The sequence below is a fragment of the Mus caroli genome, unplaced genomic scaffold (assembly GCF_978045245.1).
Source record: "Mus caroli unplaced genomic scaffold, Mus_caroli_1 scaffold_9, whole genome shotgun sequence".
Lineage (NCBI taxonomy): Eukaryota > Metazoa > Chordata > Mammalia > Rodentia > Muridae > Mus > Mus caroli.
The window spans coordinates 18,020,367-18,048,050 of NW_028227264.1; the positions used below are offsets into that span (position 1 = coordinate 18,020,367).

Consider the following 27,684-nt stretch of genomic DNA (forward strand, 5'->3'; position numbering starts at 1 on the left):
TGTTCAGCAGTCTTATACTATTGAAACTGACATCGCTACATCTCCTCGGTTTTTATTCTGCAGTTAGGTTCCATATCTCAGGAGCTGAGTTCAGCTCAGTGGCAGAGCACTTTTCTAGAAAGAATGAAACTTTGGGTTTGACTTGACTACTGGGAGAAAACATTCATCTTAAGGCAATGAATGATACAGCTCTTTTCCCAGATTTTGGGTTCCTATGCAATAGTGATGTGACAGCCAGAGAGACTAAGGAAGAGACATTTAATGTTGCATTTTTGACAATCACTTGAGCCATTGATTGATCACACGAGATACATGGAGGCTGGAAAATCTTTTAAAATTAATAAGATAACATGAAAGTGATAGAGAAAAACCTATCAAAGAATAAAGAGATTGGGAGGAGTAAGAAAGGTTGGCTGAGCTCTCTGCCTCTCTCTCTCTCTCTCTCTCTCTCTCTCTCTCTCTCTCTCTCTCTCTCTCTCTCTGACTCTCTTCTCTCCCTGACCCCTTTCTCCCTCTCTCCCCTTCCCCCTTCCTCATGTGTTCCTGGCTGCCTCCCCTGCTCCCCCTCCTCTTTCTCCCTCTCCTCTTTCTCCCCCTCCTCCTCCTCCTCCTCCTCCCCCTCCCCTTCCCCTCCCCCTCCTCTTCCCCTTCTTCTTCTTCTTCTTCTTCTTCTTCTTCTTCTTCTTCTTCTTCTTCTTCTTCTTCTTCTTCTTCTTCTTCTTCTTCTTCTTCTTCTTCTTCTTCCTCTCTCTCTCTCCCCCTCTCTCTGTCTTTCTCTGCCTTTACCCCCTTCTCAACTCCCCTTCCTATACCCCCAAATAAACTATTCCACAGTAAAGAGAGAGAGAGAGAGAGAGAGAGAGAGAGAGAGAGAGATTGGCTGGGAACAAAGTCCAGTATGTACATGCATATGCATGTGCGTGCATGTGTGTGCATTCATGTGCATGGGTCTATGCATATGCATGTATGTGCATTGTGCAAGTATCACAGTGAAACACATTAATATGTATAATTCATATGTGCTAGGGAATCACAATAACATGGAAAATATCAGAAATGATTGTTTGCTATCCAAGCACAAATCAGCTCCACTTCATTTTTGACAGATATTCTGTAGCTCTAAGTTTTTTTTATATTATTTCCCAATAGACTGTTTATGATGCAATCATGAACAAAAGAAAGTGAAATGTATTTTTTCATTTTGCAACGTTATTCATTGTTTGTCCACTAAGTTTGTCCTTGTATCTTCATGTTCCTCAAGCAAGCATGTATTTTAAATATGTTTTGACCTGATATTTACAATGATGATCTGCAACTTTTACAAGAAATTGTCACCTTACTTTTGGAAATATTTGTCCTAAGATACAGGGATAGAATAAAACCAAAGTATCTTTGATAAATTGGTGCGTTTGGAAGCATTTAACTTCGTAAGGATGCTAAACTTGACTGAGAACTTGTCTCTTACTTTGGTTCTCTTTGGCAGAGCGTCACTCATGAACAATGGCTCCAACCCATCAGCAGCCGTGAGAAGAATTATGTTCGGATGTTTATATTGCATTTGGGTTGTCTCTAAGCTACTCATAAAAGCCTTAACTTTGTGGATTTAATATCAATTTCATAGAAACATTAAAAACATGTATGAACTAATGAAAAGGCGAAATATGTAAATGCATCCATTAATTCAGCATAAATGAAAGTGACTTACTTCCCCCCTTTTTATTGGATGTTTTATTTATTTACATTTCAACTGTTATCCCCTTTCCTGATTTCTCTCCCAGAAACTCCCTATCCCATCCCCCCCTCCCGCTCACCAACCCACCCACTTCTGCTTTCCTGCCCTGTCATTCCCTATCGTCTGCTATATATATGGCTGGAGCCATGGGTCCCTCCATGTGTACTCTTTGGTTGGTGGTTTAGACCCTGGGAGCTCTGGTTGATTGATATTGTTGTACTTTCGATGGGGTTGCAACCCCCTTCAACTCCTTCAGTCCCTTCTCCAACTCTCCCATTGGGGACATCGTGATCAGTTCAATGGTTGGCTGCGAGCATCTGCCTCCCGTATATGATAAGCTCTGGTGGAGTTTTTTCTTCTTGATGTCATAAAAAAAGAAAAGAAAAAAATCCAAAGTCATTTTTACTTGTTGACATAGAAATATACCCCCAAATAGGAACAAAAGTAATATATATTTTTAAAATCTTACAAAATTTAAAGGTATTAATACAAAATATTATAGCTTTACTATATAGACATTTGAACCCGAAATGTAACCAGTATATCTTTGTTTTTCAATAACTCCAGAACCAAAACAGAAATGCTTCTGATGTCATGAATCATATTTCAACTGTTAGTTATACATATTGTGTTTGTGTGTAAATATAATTTGTATAGCTATGCAATAAACTTCCTAAGTGAGTCTGCACCAAATGTGAAGTTAGAAAATGTTTGGATTCTCTACCGTAATGCTTTTATTTGTTTGTTTTAGACTAGCATATATAACAACATAATGCATTCCACTGTGCTATCTTCATACTTTATCTTTGTTTATATTTTTCTGATTTTTATCTTCTAACTTCAGTCACAAAGCCATATAGTCAAAGGATTTTGGAAGTGAAAGAGTCCTTTAAGATTAATTGTCTACTAGTTAAATGTTTTCTTTAGTCATAATTTGGATAAGGCTTGAGTCACAGGTGTAAATGTTTATTTATCTGGCAGTACAATGAAGTTCTGGTGAATGTTATGTTTTACTGTTGTCAACCACGAATTCTCCGTTTAAACATTGCCCATGTTTTAATTGGGCTATTTGTTTTCTTGATGTCCAATTTTTGGAAATCTTTATATATGCTAAATATTAGAGTTCTATTGGGTATGCAGTTGGTAAATATATTTTCCCATTCTGTGACCTGATGTTTTGTCTAAATGACAGTGTCCGTTGCCATACAGAAGCTATTAAGTTTCATGATGTTCCACGTATAGTTGACCTTACTGTCTGTGCTATCAGTGTTCTGTTCAGAGAGCTTCTCTTTCTTTCTTTCTTTCTTTCTTTCTTTCTTTCTTTCTTTCTTTCTTTCTTTCTTTCTTTCTTTCTTTCTTCCTTCCTTCCTTCCTTCCTTCCTTCCTTCCTTCCTTCCTTCCTTCCTTTTGGATGGGATACTTTTAATTATTCTTTTAATTTTGCTGGGATTACTTGGGCTTGTTTAAATTGTTTATCTAATCTTAACTTTACTTTGGTAGCTGGTATATACTGAAAAGTTACCCATTTCTTTTAGATTTTTCAATTTGATGGAATGGAGGTTTTTAAAGTCTGTTCTTATAATTCTCTGGATTTCCCTGGTATCTGTTGTCATGTCTCCTTTTTCACTTTTAGTTTTGCTAATTTGGATAGTCTCCCTCTGTCTTTTAGTTAATTTAGATAACAATTTTCAACATGATGAACTAACCAGTACCCCGGAGCTCTTGTCTCTAGCTGCATATGTATCGAAAGATGGCCTAGGTGGCCATCACTGGAAAGAGAGGCCCATTTGACTTGCAAACTTTATATGCCCCAATACAGGGGAATGACAGGGCCAAAAGAATGGGAACGGGTGGGTAGGGAAGTGGGGGAGGGTATGGGGGACTTTTGGGATAGCATTGGAAATGTAATTGAGGAAAATACGTAATAAAAAAAAAGATAACAGTTTTCAATCTTACTGATTTTATCAAAGAACCATCTCTTTGCTTCATTGATTTTTTTAAAAATATTTTTTTTCTATTTTATTCGTTTTTATCTCTGAGTTTGATTATTTTTTGCCATCTACGTTTTTTTAGGTGTAATTTCTCCTTTTTTGTTGTAGAGCTTTCATGTAGACTTGCAAGTTACTATTATAAGATCTCCCTTTTTTTTTTAATGTAGGCACTTAGTACAATAAACTGCCTCTTAGAACCACCTTCATTGTGGTTCATAGGTTTTGGGTATATTGTACTTTCATTTTCATTCAATGCTAGTAAGTTTTTCATTTCTTTCTTAATTTCTGATTTGACTCATTTTTCATTCAATAGTGAGTTGTTCAGTTTCCATGTTCAGTTTATATTCTTTGTTTTTTGTTTTTGTTTTTGTTTTGATTTGGTTTGGTTTTTTTTTGAGACAGGGTTTTTCTGTATAGCTCTGGATGTCCTGGAACTCACTTTGTAGACCAGGCTGGCCTCCAATCAGAAATCCGCCTGCCTCTGCCTCCTGAGTGCTGGGATTAAAGGCATGCACCACCACGCCCAGCTTCAGTTTATATTCTTTCTGTTGTTTTTTTGTTTTTTGTTTTTTGTTTTTTCTGTTCTTGTTGATACTCAGCTTTCATCCTTGGTGTCAGATAAGATGAAAGGTGTTAACTTAATTTTTCTTGTATCTGTTAAGACTTGCTTTGTGTCCAAGTGTGTGGTTACTTTTGGGAAAGAAAGTCCCATGTGGTATAAAAAAGAAACTATGTTTATTTGTGTATGAGTGAGATGTTCTACAAATACCTGTTAACCCCTTTGACTTAGCACATCATTTAACTCTATCATTTCTGTTTAGTTTTTGTCCGAATGACCTGTCCATTTGTGTGAGTGGAGTATTGAATTCACCCATTATCACTGGATGAGTGTCAGTGTGTGCTTTTACCTGTAGTAGTGTTTCCTCATGAACTTGAGTCCCTTCTGTTTGCTACATAGATGTTTAGAATTCAGACTGTTGGTGTTAAGAGTTATCAATGAGTGGTGTTTGTTGGTTCCTATTATTTTGCTGTGGTGTTGTGTGTAAATGCCCCTCCCCTTCCTGCATCTTTGATTTTCTTGTCTGAGAGTATTTATTCCTTGTAATTTAAACTTGGCTGAATTTTCCCCAGTATCTTCTGTAGAGCTAGATTTATAGATAAATATAGTTTTATTATGGAATGTCTTTCTCTTTCTATTATGATTTAAAGTTTTTCTGGATATAGTAGTCTAGGCTGGCATCTGTGGTCTCTCTGAGTCTATAGAACATCTGTCTGGGCCCTTCTGGATTTTAGAGTTTCATTGAGAAGTCAGGTGTTGTTGTAATAAATCTGTCCTTATGTTATTTGTTCCCCCTTGTGGCTTTTAATATCCTTAGTTCTGTACGTTTAGTGTTTTGATTATTTATGCCAAGGGGAATTTCTTTTCTTGTCTACTCCAGTGTTCTGAATATTTCTTGTACCTTAATAAGTAGCTTCTTTAGGTTGGGGAAATTTTCATCTACAATGTTGATGAAGATGTTTTCTGTGCTTTTGACCTGGGTTTCTTTTTCTTCCTCTATGTAGTTTTCTATTGTGTAGTTTTGGTCTTTTTTATAGCGTCCCAGATTTCCTGACTGTTCTTCGGTACTTGGATTTTTTTTTTATTTAATATTTTCTTTGACTGAGGTATCCATTTCTTTAGTCTTCAATGATTCAGATTCTCTCTTCCATCTCTTGTACTCCGTTAGTGAGTCTTGCCTCTGAGGTTGACATTCGTATTCCTAAAATTTACACTTCCAGATTTCACTCAGTTTGGGTTTTCTTTGGTGGTTTTATTTCTATTTCCATGTCTTAAAGTGTTGTCTTCATTTCTTTCCACTATTTGTTTGTGTCTTCATAGATTTTATTAATGAATATATTCATATCATCTTTAAGGTCCTTAAGCACATTCATAATGACTATTTTGAAGTCCTTGTCTTGTGTTTCAACTGTGTTGCATTTTTCATGGTTTGTTGTAGTAGGTTTGCTGGGCTCTAGTGGAGATATATTGTCCTGGCTGTTTTAATTGCATTTGTACACTAGCATCTAGGTATCTGAGTTTGGGATAATTTTAATTCTAGTTGTTGATGTCTTATCTTTGTAGGGTGGCTTTTCTGTTTCTTGGTTTCTGTTGTCCTCTCTGGATCTTAGAAGACCATGTTCACTGTGGGTCGCCTGGCAGGGAGAGCTTCTGAGTCTGCCAGGTGTGGCCACTATGTGGCCAAGGCAGGGAATGCTTCTAGGTATTGGAATCTAACAGGAAGAAACTGAGATGGGCTAGAAGGACTGGGAGCTACGAGGGCACAGGAAGGTGGGAAGACTGGATCAGCCACCAGGATCTATGGAGTCCTCATGCAATAAAGGGAGAAAGGGAAGAGAGGTGCCTGCAAGTAGGCTGCTATGGGGCTAGGGGTGAGGCTGGGAAATTGGAAATGGTGGACAGGAAGCAGAGTGAAAATTGTCTGATATCCAGGCAGAGAAGCCAATGGGTATTCAGGGAGAGTGACTCTGGATGTTGGAGGCTCAGACAAAGGGGCAGAGTGAGGGAGAAGGGCTGTAGGAAAAGATCTAAATAGCCCCTTGGGGATTGGGGGAGAGAGGAAGCAGAGGCTTCAGCCTGTGGTCTGCTCTAAAGCTGGGGAGAAGCTAGAGAGCTCCCATTAGAGGACAGGAGGGAGAGTGCAGTGCACCTACCTAACTCCCTGGCCAGCAGAGCCAGCATGTTTCCAGAGTTGGTTCTTTTTGTTTTGAAGACAAATCCTCATCATCTGCTGGGTTAAAGAAAGTATTTGAAAATGTGTTTTGAGATAGCCCATGCCAAACACCCACTTTGTATTTTTAAATGCTAGAAGTTTCACAGTATTTTCCATTTATGTCTTTGGGTTCTCTTAGAGATGAATGAAATTTCCCCACTTTCATTTTTTCTGTTACCACCTAGCCAAAATATCTACCACTTGATGAGTGAATCCTAGAGAATATGCTCATGATTCTATATGATTGTCCTGTCTGTTTCCGTTCTTCTTTTGAAAACTGCAGCCCCCAGCTGTCGATGGTAACTAGAAACCACACTTTGGATTCAGTTCTTGTTGTTATTTATTTAACCAAAGAACATCCAGCTTAGTCTTCTTGAAGCAAAGTACAGCACTGGCTGAACTGATTTCTGTGAATAAAAAAGTTTGTGCACAGCCTAAACAAATGCAAAATAGTTATTTGTTTTAAATCAAATCAGTAAAAGTTAGCGTTCTATAAAACTTCCCTTAACTTAAATCCTTCTGAGCTTGCCTGCTCAAACATAAGAACCTGCCCAAACAGAAATGCTTGTATTTCATCATTTCCATGAGAGAAAGCATTGACATAGAAGGGATCAAACACTGGTTTCCAAACATAAGGTTCCTACTTTGGCCCATTTTGCATCTGTCTCTTCTTATCCTGAACCTTGTGAGGAATGAATGGTGTAAGAGGATGCTTCTCTGCCTCCCCAGAAATGAGAAACGTTCCTGGAGCCTCATGTTACAGAGCAACTAGTGAAGCTTTCCAGGCTAAAAATAGGGATGGCGTAGACAGTTTTCTCTCATCTGTTCCGCTGTTCTTAGATTAAAGGTAGATATGTTCCACTTCAACTTAGAGTAGGTGCCAGTTAAACTTGCTGACACACTAGAGGATCTCTATAAGCTTGTATTTGGAACTCGGATTCTTTCCACCAACCCCTTTCATTGTTGGTGAGCCAACTGCTCATAGGGTTGTGTTGTAGACTCAGTTGTATATGAATTGTATCAGAATTATTGATTGAAGCCCTTCACAGTGTGACAGTATTTAGAGACAGAGGACATTTAAATCTTAAGTTAAAGAGTCATGAATGTATCATTGATATTCTTATAAAAGGAAAAAGTTAAGACATGGAAAATATACAATTCAGGTACCCCTGTGAACACCGGGAAAGAGGATGTGTGGACAAAGGCAGTAACAGCCATGAAGAACAGCATCAAGATGAGAAGCTTTAGGGGAATCAGTTCTGAAGACACTTTCATTTTGATTTCCAACTTCCAAGTGTGAAAAAGTAAAACTGCACAGCGCCTGGTGTCTCCAGGGTCTTCATTATGAAAAGAAGGGAGACTTTCACAACCCTAGCTCTGCCTGTTCACAAAAATGACTGGTGGGATTGGAAGATAAGTGTGGCGTTTCTGTCTTGACTGTCAAGATGTGGTAGTCATCCCTTAGGGCAGGATGGAGTTTACACTCCTCAAGGAATATGAGGGACTGAATGGGATTCTGGAAACAAAATGTTCTTTACCATAAAGGAATAGAGGACTGATGTTCTCTTATTCTAACGCTCTATTGTAGTGTGAGCAATGCCGGCCGCAGATGTGCATCTCACCTGTTAAACAGACCGGCAGTACCTTGCCTCACAGAGTACTCATCCCTCCTCTGATATCCTCCTCTGCCTTTCTAAACCTTGAATGCTTGACCTTTGGTTCCTTTATCGTTATCTTCAATAGTATTAACCCCAATTTAGATTCCCTAGAGGATAGAGCAAGTATAATGATATTTATCTCTAAAGAAGCAGACATGAAGACAATAGTTTGCCTTTGTATTCTTTGTGGAGCAGAGATCTTTCAAAAATATATTAGCAAATATTTTAATGGAAACACTTTTTTTTTCAGTGCTGTGTATCAAACTTAGTGCCTTACACTGAGGAACAAGTCCTCTACCACTGACCTATACCCCAAGCCAAATACTAACACGTACTATGGGCACTTGGAGGTTTGGGTCAGCGCCGTGGACAACCCTAGATCAGGAGATTGTTTCAGATGGAGAGTATTAACACAGCCAATACAAGTTGCTACTGTAGTTTATGCTTAAGACACTTTAAAAAATGTTCCAGGTAGCCAGATTTTCAGTATCTTCAAAAGAAAAGAAATATTTTTTCTGTACTTTTAGCGATTTATCCTAAGAAAGATGTCTAGTTGCAAGCTTTGAGGAAACTTGAAGTATGCTTTTATTATTATAGTGTTCAAAAGAAAATGAGCCACATAAAAAGTTTAGGTTTAGAAAGACCTCTAACAAACACATTTTAGGAAAACTATATTTCCTCTGCCTCCATTCCAAAGATAGGTATACATTATTTCAGTTACAATATTAAACATATATGTGTATTAACTTCAAAAACTAAATAACTCAAACCGGGCATGGTGGCGCACACCTTTAATCCCAGCAACTTGGGAGGCAGAGGCAGGTGGATTTCTGAGTTCAGGCCAGCCTGGTCTACAGAGTGAGTTCCAGGACAGCCAGGGCTACACAGAGAAACCCTGCCTCAAAACAACAACAACAACAACAACAAACAAAAACAAAAACTAAATAACTCAAATTGTATCTAATATTTACCCGAGGCTCTCTGATTATCAAAGCATTTGAAATTTGATCTTACTGTCTGATCTACATTTAAAACAAGTAGTGGGATAAGACTAATATTGCAATAGTTATTTTGAAAACATCACTTGATGTTTTAGTCAGTCATTTAAAAAATTCAAAGCACAAACAAACAAGATTATAATACCATAAATTCCAATGCAGGTTCACAAACACCCTTACTTTGTCATTATGTCCAGAGCCCCAACATGTCTGTACAAGCCATTTTGTTAGCACATACACTGGAAAAAAACATCTTCAGAGAAGATAAAAGAGACACAGGCTGCTTTTTGTGTCCCAGTTCTTTTTTCTCCCTCAGTCTTTCCACCATTTATCTAAAGTTAAACCACACACACAAACACACACACACAAACACACACACACACACACACACACACACACACACACACACCATGGTGCTCACAAAAAACGTGGCCTTTGAGTCAGAAATTTTGCAACTCCCCTAATCCTTTTCTTAGATTAATATTTCTAGAAGGCAATTTGTTGATGACTGTTAAATACGGATTTATGTTTATCTCCTGATCTAGTAATTCAATGTTAAGAGCTTAAAGAAATATTTTAAATGCATAAATATGTGCATACTGTTCACCATAGTGCATCATTTGCAAAACAATGAAATGAAAATTAGTGGTGATGATTTTAAAAGATTTAGTTGGTCTCATTGAAAGCAGAGAGTGAAACTGGCATAATAATGGTGTAAAAGCATGCCCACGAGGGCTTGGGAGATGTCTCAGTGAATAAGATTTTGCTGTTCAAAAGTGAGGACTTCAGCTGCTTGGAATCTCAGCACTGGGACAGCAGAACAGGTAAACCCCAGGGCAACCAGGCTAGCTGGATTATCTGGAACTGGCAAGCTTTAGGTTCAGTGAGAGGTTCTGTCTTAATAAGTAAATGGAGAGAGCTCAAGGAAGATATCTAATGTCAGCTATTGCCCTGCATATGCACCGGAACTCACATGCATGCGCCCCCTGCCCCAGACACATACACGGATACAGAGACAGATACACATAGACAGACATAGATCTCTCTCTCTCTCTCTCTCTCTCTCTCTCTCTCTCTCTCTCTCTCTCTCTTTCATACACACACACACACACACACAAACTATACACATATAAATTAAAGAAAAGAAAAGCTCTAACCTCAGCCTCATTGCAGAAAGTTTTGGTTATTTTTAAGTTTAAAATTGAAGGCTGAAATCCAAGACGTTTTAAAGTGGGGATCAAGATGTATAATTTTAAGAATCCTTACTAAATAACTGATTGTGCAGTTTCTTTCCTACGACAGGCAAATTTCTACTTATAGGTAAGGTACTCTCTCATGAGACCCAGCTTTTTGAAATGTTGCCAGATAATAGAAATATGTAAATTTGGAATTTTTCCCACTTGAGGAGGAGGTGTAAACAGAGTGATTCTGGGGACAGGCTTGGTTCCATCCTTGGTGAGTCCTGCTGTGTTTCCTGTTTATCCATCAATGCCTATTAGGTGGGTGCCTTCACTGTTTCCAGGTTGGCACAAAGTAGTCAAATCATACACTTGACCCACTAGGCTTTTTCACAAACAGACACAGAAGCAACAGAACTTGAGAGCTACCTATCTTTCTATAAGGGGCTGCAGTCCTTGCTGCCCCTCAAACAGTCAACCCACATACGATGTCCGACTTTTGAGGTGTTATGGTTTGTAGGGTGAATTCAACACTGCTTTCTCCAACCATAGCTACACATAGACATCTCTGGCCTTGCTTGTTTTTTTTGTCTTTGTCATGTGACATTGCATCCTTCATCCGTATTGGATAATTAAATTATTGGCCATCAGTGGATTGATCTCTGCCTCTTCCACCACCGCCCCAGAGTTAAATACCATGGGTATAGATATTAACCTGCTTTTGTTCACTAGCACATCTCAAATATAGAGAAGAGTACCTGGAAAATAATTAATATCTAATCAGCAGCATCTGTTGGAGAATGAATATGTTTTGCTACCTATTTTACAGATAAAGAAACTTGGATTTAGAGGGGTGTTTGTGTGTGTGTGTGTGTGTGTGTGTGTGTGTGTGTAAATTTTATACAGCTAGTCAGTATAATGGGACATGTGTTTCCACAGACTTGCAAAGATGGCTCAGATGTTCCCCCAAACCCATCCTGGGCAGCTTACTGTTGCCTGTAGACTCAGCTCCACACAAATTCAATGTCTCTAGCCCTCAGAAGCACATACATACCCACAAACACACAACTAAAAATAAAATAAATCTTCAAAATACAATATTGGTTCCATAGAATCTTTAGGAAGTTGGCAATTTGGGGGTGCCTGGGTTTTCCCCCCTTAGGTTAATGTATAGGCATAGAAATAATCACCCATACATAGAAACAACAGCACATTTACTCATACTCTGTAGTGGACCACATAGTACGCATATGTTGTGCATAACCATGTGAACTGTGCAGAAGAGCTCTGTCTGCAGAGACAGACTGACTGATTAGAAGTACAACACTGTGAAAAAGACTGGCATTCTGCAGGTCCAGAGGCTGTTGGCCTTATCTCAGGCCAGGTATAGGCCTCCAGAACAGCCACTGCTTGCTCTCCTCTGCCTCTAAACTAACATCTTGTGACTAGTAGATACAGACTGTTAGACCATATCAACCTACCAGACCACTGGCTTCTACTGACTCAAAAGTTGAAGATAGCATGCACTGTAGAAAGCTTCCCCCATCTTCCTGTCACTCTGTATGATGTAGCCATCAGTGAATTTGAAACTTGCCTCGATTGATGACATTTTTGTTCTGTACTGTAAAACTATAAAACTTCATGAAACTTCTTCCACACTGGATTGTGGAATTTGTTTCTGGGTCATAGTCACTGGTAATGACTCCAGAATAAACTATCACTTGTTCTTTTGAAGATGGGAACTGTATTTTTTGCATTGACAACAGAATGTGTGTGTGTGTGTGTGTGTGTGTGTGTGTGTGTGTGTGTGTGTGTGTGAATGTATACAGGTATGTATGTGTTTATAAAATACAATGTGTATGGTCACCTACTTAGAAGACATCAGAAAGACTGGCAAGATACTGGTAAAACGTATTAAATGTGTTAGGTACAAAAATGTACATCAAATATAGAAATATTATCTACTGAATTATTGAAAGTACTAATTCTTGAAACTGCTAATATAATGCATAATGCAGAGAAAAATAGTAATGCTGTCCATAAAAATAATGCCAAATAAAAGCCTTGACATTTCCATCTAAAACTTTAATGTGTCAAATTCATCTGGCTATTGATCCTGTTTACCAGTAACTTTAAAATTGATATCAACATTTTAATAGTTGAGACTGCTGAGATGTGCCGCTTGCATTCAGAAATACAACATAAATGGATACACAGGAGGTGGGGGATGGGGTAGATGAGTGTAAAGCCATTTATGTCGGAAAATGCCACAAGGAAACTTGTGTGCTAACTTAAAAAACAAACAATAACAATAAAAGAAATAGTAGCATATCCATGAGAAGAGTGACGATTGTCAAGACAACGGGAGATTTCTAAAACTGCGATGACAGGAACGCGGGGAGTCAGCGCATGCTCACACGAATGAATATCACCAAATGCAAGGTGGACACTCATGGTGTCGTTACCTGGGAGACACACATACACTCCACACACATCTCACAATTCAATCAGCAAGGCGAACTGCCGCCCTGATTATTCAGAAACAGGGAAGATTCAGACAAACTTGCTCATAGAACCTCCATATTGCTTCCTCCTAAGCTCCTCTCCTCCCATGGCCTCTCGCTACCAGACAGCTTCTCTTTACTCAGGGCTATAAAATGTGAAGCTGTCTCCTGTCTCGCTCAGTCTTTGTTTCCCTAAGATGTCGTGTGTCACATCCTGTTTCTGAGCTGGCTGATCTTCAGTAACAGATTCCCACTCGTATTCACACTTGCTCAGCTCCCACTCACTGTTATTTTTCCTGCTTAGACAATTACGTCTATTTCCTAACAGGCATCCCCTCCCCCGGCAGCCCACCCTCACTGAGGGCGACACAGTTCTAAGGTTCACACATCTGATTATATAAGTCATCTCCTCAGAATCCTTACTAGCTCCATTTGCATCCATTACACAATGAATCCAAATCTTTCGGTTTGTGTGCAAAGCTCTCCAGCCGTCTTGCTTGAGGCTGTTATTCTAAATTTATCTCTTCCTAAATCCTGCCTTCCACCTACACCAGAACATCTCACCTGTCTCTCCCAGGTTTTTATCTACTGATACTACCTGATGAAGACACTGCCAGTACCCGACACCGTTTCTGCTCTTGCCCGGGAACTTCACAGACTATAAACTGTTTCCAATCTTAGCTTTTTAAAGTGGTTTTCAAAAGTTGACTGGAATTTCTTCTTTTCTTTCTTTTTATTTATGTATTTTTTAATTCCTTGGTCGACTATAGTAGCTGGGGAAAAAAGTTTAAAGTTTTTCTAATGTTTGAACAGTAGGTTTATTTGCATTAGATATTGTTGTTTATCTCTTCAAACACGGTGCTTAATGTACATGCTATTATATACATTCTCAATGAATACTTATCGGGTGAAATACACACACACACACACATGTTAATTACTAGTAAAATCATAGAAAGTGTTTCACTAAGATTGATGGGCAGGCATCCTTTATTTACTTTCTCTGTTAAAACCTTAGTTTCTTTTTAGAAGCAGAGGTCACCAGTCACCAATATCCACCATATTCATTCCACAGGGTTTGGGGAAAATTATAATAAGTGAAAGTAGACTTTGTGAATTGAATTACAAATACAAACTTCCTTTGTTTCTCTTAAATAGAAAACAAAATGGTTTGGGCTAAGAAAAAACAAATCTGCGTTGAAATCATTATCTAAGAACTACTTCTGAGTACTTCAACCCCACATATGCCTTGTTAAGAGTTTCATAAAATAGTGAAGTTAATTGAGTTGAAAATAAAGTCAGGCATTTCTAAGTAGATATTTAACACAACTGGCACCAGACCTTTATTGTGATAAATGAAAGAAGTTTTGTTGTTTCTTTCCCAGAGAGAGAGTCTACCCTGTGTAGTCCAGGTTAGCCTTATAGTGTATGTGTAATACAGGGTGTTCTCGGGTTCTCTACCTTCCTGCCTTAACCTTTCTAGGTTAGGATTATAGGCTAGGCTCCCTCCCATGGCAACAAATGAGTTCTTGGTAAAGCAGATGTACTTTGAGCCCCACTCAATCTAAAGGAAAGTTGTATGGATTTTACATAATCTCTCAACAGATTTTTTAAAAAGGTTTTAGTAATCATTCCAGCGAGTCAAAAAACATTCACCCACCCAGTAATTGTCACCCTAAAGAGACATAAATAAGACAATCAAAGTTGTTAAGATTTTATGCAGCACCAGGGCTGGATCTGAATTAAATTACTTAAGTCTCAATCAGTACAAGAGGGAGCAGAAATACATGTATGCATACTACCTGTGTGATAGTTATCCAACATCACTAAAGGCATTATAAGTCATGGTAAAGTTTAGTGATTGTAAAACAAACAAACAAAACCACAACCATCATCACCACATAAACAAAATGAAATAAAACAAAAGTCCCCTCTGTGTTGCTTGACACTGCAATTGAAAGACTAATTCCATCAGTCGAAGAGTATACAAAAGAGCCATTTGCTGTCTAAAATATCACAATAACGGCCCTGCCATGCCTGGGGTAAGTAGTAAGAGATTTCACAACCCACCCAAGAGAACAAACCCAGTGCCCTTTGAGAATTGTGCGCTCAGATAAGGGCAGTGGGAAATAAGTAACTCTCCTGCTGTAAGGATGCACATCCAAGGACACAGAGGAAGCAGAGCTACTGAATGTGGGGTTTGTTTCTTTTTTATCATCTCACAATGAGATTGGCCTTCAAACTGCAGAAGGTGCAACAAATACAGCCAGAAAAGGGCTGAGGCCCACAGGCATCAGAGGCGCAGAGAAGGGAAGTCTCAATACCTTTGAGTAGCTTTCAATTAGTGGGAGGTTAATTTCCTGCAACCAGAACCATGGAAACGTGTTGGGAACTAAAAAGGGGGCCCTGGGGAAGAGGGAGAAGGGAAAAACCCACACCTCACCAGAGTTTTACCTATTCTCTGGTCTGTCAGGGGGTGGGGGTGGGGCTGCTATCTACCTTCCACTCATGCCCCAGTGAGCATCTAAGTCTCTGACCCACTCTCGGGGGGGGGGTGGCAAGGGGCAGCCCTAACTGGGATTCCCTGGTCTACTTTGCTAAAGCCCCAGGGTTATAGGAGAGAGGGATGAAGGAAGAGTTTCCCAACACCTGCGAGAGTGAGTGCAGCGGATCTTGATGAGCAGAGACTCTATGGTTTTAGAGTTTTATTATAGAGAGGCAGGGAGAAAGAGAGAAGGGAGGGAGGGAGGGAGGGGGGGGAAGGCTAGAAAGAGGAGAGAGGAGTGAGAGAAGTGAGAGGTAAGAGAACAAAGGAGTGAGAAAGTAAGAGCAAGAAGTAAGAGAGACAAGTAAGAGGCCGAGGTGGGGCTGAACAGCCCTTTTTATGGTCTTCACTGTTGCTAGGTAACTGGGGAGGCGTTTAGCCTGAAGGTCAGAAGCTTGGGCCATTGCCTATGTGACTTCTAGCCATGCTTCTCTTGTGGGGGCTCAGGTGGGGTGGTAACTTAGGCAGGGTCCAGAGTTCCAGGAGCATAAGGGAACACCTACTGTGTCATGAAGGTGATCTCAGCTCAACTGGAGACCAGCCTGCAATTCCCCACAGAAACGTGAGATAGAGGGAGTGACTAAGGAGGGAAGGCTGTAGATTGGATGCAGCCAATCTTGTTTTCATGTTGCTTACTTGGTTCTCCATGAGCCAGAACAAAAATATTAGCTGCAGATCATGCCCAGGCCATGACATACATTAGTGGGGTGTCTGTCACTCAGCCACATTCCCAGTGATCTGATCAAACGGGGATGCATCTACAGTCAAGATCTAGGCTTGCCCAAGTCTGGGGGAGAGAAAGTCCCCCAAACAATAATATGTTCATAAACGGAGACAACTATGGGTGTCTGATGCCCACTCCTAGGCTGTTACTTTCCCAGGAACATCAAGTAGAAATCATACAACTGTCATAGATGTCACATCTGTGAGGGCCTTATACATTAATCAGTCCTAGTCTTAAGCAGGTTACGGCAGCAATTAAGTGTGCTTTATTGTAAGTGATAAATACATAAATGAGAGACACATCTGTCTGCTCAGAAACAACTTGCCCACAGAAGGGGTGGGGGTCTTAAAAGAAAGGAACATGCAGATGCTATACTCTGCCTTCGCCTCTGATTTGCTGAAAACGTTGGGGAAAGTGAGGAGGATATGGAAGTTTGTCCTTCCATCTCTTAGAGTTGGCAGGGTATACAGGAGAGAACAAATTAGATGTGTGCTAGGCAGCTCTTTCTGCTATGTAAAATTTCCATGGAAATCATTAGATAGCAAGAAGGGAGAGGATGAGGTCCAAACACTAGATGATAGCTCCTAAGTCTGACCTTTTAAGACGGAAACAGAGAAGATCCATGGTCAGCAAGGAAATGAAGGCCTCAGTGATGGCCCAATACAAGAAGCCAGGCCAATCAACGAATATCGGCATCTGTACTGCTTACATTGAGAAAGTCTTAAACGGGAGAGGAAAGGGCCTCTCCTAGGCTGACTCATGAGGCTATAGGAAGGGAGGTAAATGGGATCTGTCTCAGCTCTGTGGAAGCAGAGAAACTGAGTAACAATATAGCTTGTTGACCCTCCTTGAAATGACTGCCACATAATTTGAGGGAATGAGAACTTGGCTTGCTCTGAGACAAATGTTGCACCATCTGAGGCAAGGAGTGGGAAATCAGTCCCCAATAGCCTGGAGGATAGGAGCCACTGAGACTTGAGGGACACTTGGTCATTGTCAGCTGATGTCAAGGACTGGAAGACAGTGGAGGAGTGAGAGGCATTGTTAAGAGCTCTGTGTGTGTGTAAGGCAGAATCTGATGCCCAGTTCACCAGGCCTGATAGAGCATTCAGGATGAGTAAAGAAAGAAGTTAGTTCACAGGAACCAGGGACTTCAGTGATTGGGCCAATCCCCAGGGTAAGGATAAATTTAAGGATGTGGGAAAAGCTCTGGTGAATCCAAATGATTTAGAACAATATAGAAATGAGAGTCTAAGGTGCTACATGTTCAGAAGAGAATGGAAAGAAGGAAAAGCAGGTAATGGGACCTAGTTTCTTTGAATTACTCAAAGCAAATGTGACAAGAATGTGTTTCATCTGAGTTTGCAAGGGGGAAATAATGGGGAGCAAAATTCTGGGTTTGTGTGTATTTGGGAGATATATACTGGACTCCAGCAGAAATCAGAGCCCATGTAGCACTCCATAGCCCATTTAGTCCTTCCCTAAGTCAGGAAGCAGACGTCGTCACCCAAATATTAGCCCTCTGCCCTCAGGTCGAGTAGAGGCCTGCCCATTTCAATCATACGGAGTCTGGTCACAGGGGAGCCAAAATAGCCTGGAAATAGCTAAAGCTGCCACATTCTTGTAAAATATTCTGATATTCTACATGCCTGGTCCTGATCATGGCCTCGATAGATTGTTATTAACAAGGAAGTACATAAGTCTACCTGTTCCATATGGGATTGGAAGGGATACTATAGAAACCAAGCCTGTCAGCTATGTATGAAAATACACTACAGGTCTCCAAAAGGATCTCCATGCATGCAAACAATGAATAAAGCCACCATTCATCCAATGTATATCCAACTGAGTGTTAAGTATATGTGCCCAGGGACAGCTAACACTATCGAGGCACAAGTCACAACCCCTGAAGTGGAGAACTAGCTTCATGACAATCAGTTCCAGTGGTACTTCCACCTGCCTTACCACTTTACAGGGGATTAAAAGCATACTGTTAAGGCAGCAGCTAAAGGAATCTAAATGTAGAAATCAGCCTGCACTTGTAGAAGACGACACTCTTAGAAAGACAAAAGTTTGATTTGTAAAACAAACAAACAAACAAACAAACAACAACAAAAACAGGACCAGGGTAGACTGCCCTGCCTCTCTTTGAGATATTAGCCAAAGAGGTCCTTGAGCATCCCCACTAATACAAGATATTGGTTACACAGCAGAACCAGAATTAAGTCTCTATTGCTGAAGACTCAGAATGCTCTACAGGCAAGATATGCTGGAACATAGCTCTCTGATGGCTGGCTTTGTTACTAAGAGAAGGTGCTCAGCTATCCCACAGCAAGTGAGGGGTAACTGTTGCTGACAGCCACATTTGCTTATGGCATTCATGTGCTATGCTATCTACATGTCAGAAAAGTCTCTGAGGGCAAGAATGGCATACCTGGCAGGACTACTATAAACTTAATGGATGTGAGACAACTATGAAGAAGGGAACTCACATTTGATCCTGGAACCAGCACAGAACCCACATCTCAGAAGGTGCTAAGCATCAGTAGAGAGGTTACTGCTATTGTTTTGCCAAGTGGCTGTTACATTATTGTCAATTTGCCTTTTAAACATTTGTGCATATGCCCATAGATCATCCATGCTGTCAGTCTCTGCTCATGAAGAGAATCCTTGCTGCTGTGGGCAGCAGTCAGACTGCTGAGAATAAGTTATTGCTGTGGTACAGTGACTCAGTACCCAAACCTAGGCAGAAGAAAATAATTCCCTGGAAAATCCGAAGGCACATCATGGAAGGAAGAGAGAAACATAAGAGCCAGAGATGGGGTTAAAATACAGTATATTTCCTATTTTGAAACATTCTCTCTTGAAAGAAAAGAAAGAAGGTTGCTCATGAAACAGACAACCAACTTAAGAAATCAGAAGAAAGTGTTAAGACTCACACAGACCCTCCCCATGGCTTCTTGGGGAGATTCTTCCCTGCAGGTTGCATGGGAATCTATGATTTGTGACTCGTCACCTATTCTGGGGTGGATTGTATGAATACACAGTTGGCTGAGAGTCACCAAGGCTCCCATAAGTCAGTAAATCCTCATTCATAGCCCTGTCAGCAATCTCAATAAACTCATCAATTCGAGCTATACTCTACATTTCAAAGATAATGTGTTCCTTAAAACTATTATTAAACTGAATATCTACTTTATTTTGGTGTCCATCTTGAGGTAGTTTTACTAACTGTGGGCTAAGCTTATATTACAATTCAATATAAAATATATGACATGTTTTGATAGAAAAATATTTATCTCATGGCTTCCCTTGCATTTTCACTTTGGAGTGTTCATTGTTTAAATATTTGTCTATATTGCAATTAATTGAAAGGTAAGAGGGTATGAGAGCAGACATGTAGGGTTTGATGAACCATGGATAGAAATGACAGCACACTGCAGCTAACAAAATTAACGTGATCTACCATTCTTATGCACACAGGTCCTAGAGAGACACAGGCATGAGGAAAGACTGCTGAGCTATCAGGGAGAGGGCCTCTGAAGGGGACAAGGAAGGGGCTCTTGTGAGAGGATCCAAGAAGCAGCCAGAGACTCAAGGAAGGCGCCACATGCTCAAGAGCTCAAAGAATATTCTTAACAAGCTCTCTTGAGTGTGTTGAACAGTATTTTCGTTTTATCATCCAGCTGTGTATCTTATGCTTTTAATCCTCAAATACATTCACATAAATCACATCTCTATAAAGAATACTTACAAGTGTAAATTGAAAAAATATTTCCATAGCTAAAGATTTTACACATGCAATAGTTAGCAGCCCACGCGCCTCTCTTTAGGGAGGCCCGCCCTGCCATATGGGATGCTTTGCCTGAGAAATGAATGAACACGCCATTCACTCCCGCTTGCTCAGGAGAAATGGGTGTTTAAAGTCATCGGACAGGTCGCAGACCTCTTTGTTAGAGTGTCTGTAGCTGTGTGCCTGATTAAAAGAATCAATTTGTTGTGACAGGGTTCCAATGTGATTATTGTTGTTTAGGCTTGCAAAGGCGTCTTTTACCAACATGGGCACCATAAATGCCAAGCTGGCCTGCAAGAATTAATTAAGCCATGATGCAGTTCAAGAAGAAGGAGCTGAAGGGCTTTTCAAGCCCATAGGAAGAACAATATTAACCAACCAGACCCACCCCACCCCACCCCCAGCTCCCAGAGACAAAACCACCAACCAAGGAGTACACATGGAGCGACCCAGGGCTCCAGCCGCATATGTAGCAGAGGATGGCCTTGTAGGGCATCAATGGGAGGAGAGGCCGTGGTCCTGTGAAGGCTCAATAGATGACCCAGTGTAAGGGAATGCCAGGGCAGGGAGGCAGAAGTGGGTGGGTAGATGGAGTATACTTATAGAAGCAGTGGGAGGGGGAATGGGATGGGGGGTTCGGGGGTGGGAGAAACTGGGAAAGGGGATAACATTTGAAGTGTAAATAAGTAAAATATACAGTAAAAAGTTTTATTATAAAATTATTATAAATAAAAACAGAAAAACTGTCTTAATTTAACCCCTCTGGCAGAAAAAAATAGTCTAGGTAAAAATAGGAAAGGGGTAGAAACAAAGTAGAGAACAAAAAGTGACCCCTTCTTATTTTAACTGAAACTCACAATCTGACTCTTCTGTGTCTTTATCTATATTCTGGTGCCATTTTGAAAAATGTTACTTGTTTTAGTCTATTTTCTGTCACTGAAACAGACTATCCTGATGCCCTAGTTTGCTTTTGTTACTGTGACAAATATCAGGATGAAAAGTGACTTAGAGGAGGAAAGGGATGGACAAACGTCCCAGGTCACCATTGAGGGAAGTCAGGGCAGGAGCTCCTGAGAGAACTGAACCAGAATCACAAGATGGAACCACAAAGAAGAACCCTCAAGGGTCGTTGCTCTCCCTCTGACTTCTGATGACTAGCTTTCTTACACAGCCTAGGACACTCTGGTAAGGGATGGCATCACCCACAGTGGGCTGGGCCTTCCAATGGCAATCAGCAATCAAGAAAGTGCCCCATAAAAGTGCCCACTGACCAATCTGATTGAGGTTATCCCCTCAGTTGAGGGTCCCTCAGATAACGCAGGGCTGTGTCAAGTTGACTATTGAGGGATGCTCAGGGTGTCTGAATTACTATGGAAATATAATGAGTGATGAAATGTTTTGGTATATCCCCACAAGGAATAATGTCCTGATCAAGGCATATCTACTTCTTTAATCATATTATTTCTTTACATTGGGAACATACAAGATAATTTCTGCTACCTACTTTAAATATGCTCTTAATTGCTGTCAATCATTGGCCTCTGCTGTGATGTTTCTTTTGTCCAAGGCATCCATCACGAATCTACCTTCTTTCATTGCTCTCCCTTCCAATCCTGCCCCAGTCAATGGTAACCAATATCCTCTATGTGGTTTTATAAGGATAGCTCTTTAAAGGAAGCCCTTAGTTGTAAGACAATTTATAATGGAGAGGGAGGGACTAAGGGTTACAGGTTCTTTAGTGATAGGATTCTAGTTAAAATGCAGGACTGGGGTCCTCGGGGAATGAGATCAACTTACCTGATCTTGGGGTCTGAACATTAAGAGAAGTAGACTGAGGCCCTGTGGAGGGGATGGGGAAATGGGGGGTGGGGGGCCTGAAGTCAGTATAGAAGCGGAGGAGAGTCAAACCTCAGCAAAGGATGCTTCAATAAGCTATGAGGAATCATATTGTTCTTTATTTACCTAAATTGCAAAATTTACATAATATATATAATTATATATACAATTTTAAATAAAATTATGCCACTTGGGGTGATTATTCTGCTTGATGACAACTAAGAGCAAGAGCAATAGCCTATATTGTTTTGGAATCTCTTGGATTCCCCTGACTGGCCAATAACATGAAAAGAGGTTTCTCATGGCTGGTACTGGGGTTTTGGTTGGATAGTCTATGGCTAAATCAGTATAATTTCTAACTCTGTCCTTATACCCACCTACAACTGTAGCCCTCACTCCTCATCAAAGGGGATTTTTTTGCCCAGCAGATAGAGACCATCACAGAAAGCCATAACTAATCAAAACACAGAGAACATTTGATTGCAGAGTGTTCTACCCAATTGATATATCTACAACATAACTCTTACACATAATGATCAAGGAAGATCATGGAAGTGGGGAGTATGGAAAGACTTTAAGAACCAGAGTACCAGGAAGTGTACTGAAAGGTCCTGTCTTCTAGATGCTATAGGGAAGCTACACCCATGAAATCTCAACAATATGGTTGCTTAAACACAGCCTGAACAACCATGCCAACACGAGCTAACATGCCAGTTTAGACAGTGGAAATCACATAGGGCCCCACTCCTAGATAAAGAACTACAGACAATTAAAAACTACTGAAAAGGGAAATATTAGTATTTCCCCAGAGGTAAGCATTCTAGGTGTTTAGCTACCCCTCAAAAAAAAAAAAAAGCAACAATAAACATATTCAACAGGTTGAATTTATGTTTATTTACATACAATATATGTAATAATAATAAGAGGACGTGAATTTGAAAAGGAATGGTGGCACATAGAAGGGGCTGGAAGGAGAAAAGAATAGGGAAAGTAATATAATTATAACCTAATTAAGTAAAATATAAATTAAAAAGAAATCCAATGAGATAGCTGAATATAAGTTAATTTTTCAACCCAGGTTCAAGGCTCACTATTGATTATATTCATTTATAGCTATGATCTATTCTATTCTCATTCTAAAATTATATTTTTGACTCCTAGACTGTATTTCTGTAGTTTTTTTTCCAATTACAGGCATGTTCACAGGAAGGAACTAATGAGTGTTGATTGCTCAGGGCTATCTATGTTTTTTTAAAGCTGAAACGGTAAGCTGGAGATATGGAATATCTTTGGAGAGGTATGAGGTTTGACCCACTCATGGGAATGCCAGTTCCTGATGTCTTACTTACAGCATATTTTAGCCAACAGAACATCCGGGCTATAATATTGATCACCTTTATAATATAATGTGGACCACTGACATACTCTATATATCCTTTATGCCATTAGCCTGAGCCTGAGTACTGACTGCGATCTGGTGTTGGGAATAACTGTTCCCTCTGGCTCTTTGGCAAGGGGGGAGCTTTAAAACTTAGGCAATAGGGAGCCTGGCCTTCCTGTGTGCATCTTAGTGTGTTCAGGCAGCAGAATCAAAGAGTTGAATCCATATTGTTTATAAACAACAGAAAGTTACTTCTCAAAACTTTGGAAGCCAAGAAGGCGAATATCAAGATGCTATAAGTCCCATGTCTGGCAAGGGCTCTGTGTTCAGTGTTTATAGGTGGAGGCACTGTGACTGGTCACATGGCCAAAAAGACAAGGTAGCTCCTCCCACATTACAGTCAGCTGCCAAGAGTCTTGCCTCTAGACATGATCACACAACAAGGATAAATTATAACAGTTAAATAAACAAGGCAGCTACATTTAGATTGCGTCAGTATGTGCTGACACTTCTTTTGAGGGCCCTGCTTCCCTAAACCTAAACCAAATGTGTATATACTCTCAACAGAAGCACTTGTTACTGATATGCACACTTCACCCACAATTAAATGCCAATAATTCTGAAACTATTTTTGGGAGTGGTGGTAATAAATTACTTTGCAAAGCCGAAGTATATTAAAACTACAACATTTTCAAGAGTACATCTTGTGGTCAAGAACTACATTTTTAGCCTTGACTTGTTCAAGTCAATTCTGTAAACACAGAACACTTACTCTATGCAGGTATCCCCAACCTTGCAGGGGATTTAATGATACACAAAGTCTCTATTGCAGAATTGTTTACCACCCACTGGGGAAACACACAATAATAAAACACAGGGCTGGCACAGCTGTTTAGCATAAAGAAAAAACATGGTTTTTATATGCAAACACACTTGCAAAGTAGAGATAGCCACAAATGTTTCATACTCCTGTGATAATTCTCACTGACCACGTTAGACATAAAGCACCCACCAACTTGTGAATGCTCTGGGTCAGCTTTCCTGGAGAGCCAAGTCTAAAATAGAGAGAATTTTCCATTTAGCAAGCTGATAGACATAAAGACCAGAGAAGGAATCATGGTGGGGGTTGGGGGGAGGCTGGGGACTGGAAATAAGTCTCCACAAAAATCTCAAATGATTGCATAGAGAGCTCCAGAGCTGGGTAGCCCTGTGGCAGGCTCTTGACTTACACAGGCTTGTGATGTAGACTCTCCATAGCAACAGAACAGGACTATATAAGAGGCTAGGTCAGCTCCAGGAAGAACAATGGCTAGGCTTGGGGAGAAAGGCCTAAGCTGAGAATGGGGAAATGTAAACTTAGGTCTTATACAGGGGGAGGGCTGGAGAGGAAGCCAGGTGGTGAGCCGCACAGACCACTTGAAACATTAAAATTAATTGTCTTGGCCATGAGTAAAAATTATGAATGTAATGCATGCCCCTAAGAACTTGGAAAATATAAAAGGATAACATTTCAAACTTTTATAATATCAATGATGTCACAAAATTCTTGTAAGCATTTTGCCATTTATCATTTTGATGTTTTCCTAGTTAATCTTATTTTCCTCTAAAATAATAAATTGCTCAGAAATTAGCTTTGAGTCCAGTTTTTGATATTATAGTTATTTCTCCATATAAATAAATAATTATTTTCTTCTTTTTAGTAGTTGCATCAAAAATTTCTAAACATGGTTTACATTTCTGAACCCTTCCATTCACACTTTTGCACATTCACAAAATTCTATATTTTGTGAGTAATATTGCACACACCTCTAAAATAGCCTTAGGAAATATTCACAAAAATGGAAACTGATGTGCCAAAGACTATTTGCATGTGTAGGACTTTGCCAAATATTGCCAAATTCTCCTCCATAAGTTATTGTCAGTAATGTTTAACACTTTTTTCTCCTTGTCCCTACCAAGATTAGAAAACTTTTATTCTTTATAATTTCATCCAGATAAAAAAGGTACAATTTACTATTGATATACATATGTGTTTGTGTGTGTGTGTGTGTGTGAGAGAGAGAGAGAGAGAGAGAGAGAGAGATAGTAGTGACTAGAAGAATCAATGAGTATTGACAAGAGAACAGAGAACAGCAGCAAATCAAGGCTAATGTCAATGTTCCACGACACACACACAGAGAATATGGTCCTTAGTATCGGGCAGAGTGTCAACAAGATAGAAACAAAAAGATCCCGACATAGAAGACTGGAGTACAGTAAAATGCTGCTCTGGCTGAAGTATAGGAGAAAAGGCAAAAACCAAAGTACTGTGGGACTGTTGTGTCCCATAAAAGTGGCAGGATGCAAATCTGAACAACACACAACAGACACTTGACTCTTGTGTGTTTAAGAATGTGGAAGCCATGATTAGAATCTTTCATTTTTTCCAAAAAGCTTTTATTTGCTTCCTGCCTTATGTTAAGTACCCGTGTCCAGGAGGAACTGGCAGGGGTAAATATGATCAAATACACTGCATGCATGTATGAAATTCTCAAAGCATAAATAAAATATATTGAAAATGGATGGAGATCTGAGACTACACCAGTGAACAACTACCCTCAGGCCAGGATATCAGTAATCCTGTAGTCTGATTATTCAAAGAAAGACTCAAGGGGTAAATAGAACCACCCATTGCAGATGGCCACCCCAGGGCAGGGAAGGAACCTGAGAAAGTCCAGTGGACAGCCAAGGATCAAACCAATAAGTGCTGCTCTCAGCCGGCAGCAGAGACGTTTCCTATTGTAGTCTGCTGCAGTCAGTGAAGAGATTCATAATGATCACAGAGCTCAGAACAAATAACTGTTCAGTGCTCAGCCCTAAATAAGACATCTACATCACTCCTTCTGGGGCTCAGGGGAACACCTTGGAGGAAGGAACAGAAAGAATGTAAGAGCCAAAGGCTGGGAAGAAGTACTGTGAAGTACTGTGAAAGGCTGTTTTCTGAATACGTTGTGGGCATTGCCACAGACCTGCCCAAGACTGAACCCACCAGCATTCCATTATGTACTGGAGGGGCGGCCCCTCACCTTGCCTTCCCCCACCAAAGAAGCTAATGATTGCTGGGGGAGGTGGCCACTGGTAAGTTTCCCGTACTTAACTGGTCCTCTCACAGTAATGCAAACAACTGTATTAAATGCACTAGGCCAACACACACACACACACACACACACACACACACACACACACACACACACACGAACAGTGGAGAACTTACTGCAAGGAGTTTGGAGAGAGGGTTCAAAGGAAAAATGATGCAGAGAGTACTCTGATCAAAGAGTGCAATGTATGAAGTTGTGAGAAAAGAGATCTAAACGTCAATGTTCAATCTAATCAAGGCTCTATTCCCATGTCCCAGCACCCAGGAAAGACAGAGAAGCATGGTAGAAGATTCAGGAGTGAGTGGACCCAGAGGCAGAATGGAGAAAATGTTTTGTGACTGAGCACTTGTTTCATAAAACAACAAAACGAAACAAATGCCCACAAGGGAAGGAAAAAACCAGATATTCCTGCAGATCACAATAGAAGCAGTAGCACATATGCATAACCCTATTACCTCAGCAGGCTAAGGCCGAAGGACCATGAGTTAAAGACCAGCTTGGAATCCACAGAAGAAACATGTCGCAGACTTAGATCCCACCTTGCTTCCCTGTTGCTGTGATAAAACACTAACCAATGTGACCAAGATAGAGGAGAAAGGTTTGTTTTAGTTTATATTTTCATAATACGGTCTATCACTGTGGGGGCCCAAGGCAGGAGCTCAAGGTAGGACCCTGGAGGCGGGAACTGAAGCAAAGGCCACCAGAGGAATGTCTCTTACTGGCTTGCTCCCCATGGTTTGCTCAACTTGTTTCTTTATACAACCTGCTCAAAACAAACAAACAAACAAACAACAAACAATCACCACTGGCAGTGGACAGGGCCTCCACGTCAATTGTAAACAAGGAAATGCTCCCTCGGGCATGCTCACTGGCCAATCTTATAAAGGCAATTCTTCAATAGAGGTTCTTTCTTCCAACGTGACTGTAGTTTGTGTCGAGCTGACAAAAACTAACCAGGAGGATATATACACAAATAGTTTTTCAAGTAATAGTTGTTCAAAGAATCGGGTATAGGGCCTCATGATGCTTGCAGGTCTACTACTGTGTGTCACACATACTTCATAGAGCCTATAGCATTCCTCTCCAGCACTTCAAACTCTTTGATTCGAGATGTCCTTCATCATCAATGCCAACTCACAATCAGCTAGGTTGCAATCATAATATACTTTGTCATTGTGTGTGGGTGGGGGGATGCACAAATCTGTCACAGATATCAGGAATGTTGTTGAATCTATGTATAATGTGGGTAGTCTATTAAGTAATATCAAAACTTAAATTCAAAGTGCTAGGAAAGAAACTGTACCACAGTCTGAGGTTTTTCTCTGTGATAAAATAAATGGCAATTTAATTTTAAAAATATATAACTTTGCTTTTATTAAAATGTGTGGAAACGGCACTATACATTCAAGGGTACATAGTTAATTAAATAAATTTGT

The 27,684-nt window shown here is 40.2% G+C and overlaps 1 long non-coding RNA gene across 1 annotated transcript in view; it reads right to left on the bottom strand.

Annotated features, from left to right (window-relative positions):
• Window positions 1-1,839: 1,839 nt before the first annotated feature.
• Window positions 1,840-27,684, bottom strand: part of LOC115032119 (uncharacterized) — a 59,945-nt gene continuing 34,100 nt past the window's right edge. The window contains exons 3-4 of the long non-coding RNA XR_015048514.1: window positions 6,436-6,509; window positions 1,840-2,090 (exon numbers count right to left, since the gene is read on the bottom strand). This is a non-coding gene — a long non-coding RNA (uncharacterized LOC115032119). The remainder of the gene's footprint in view (window positions 2,091-6,435; window positions 6,510-27,684) is intronic.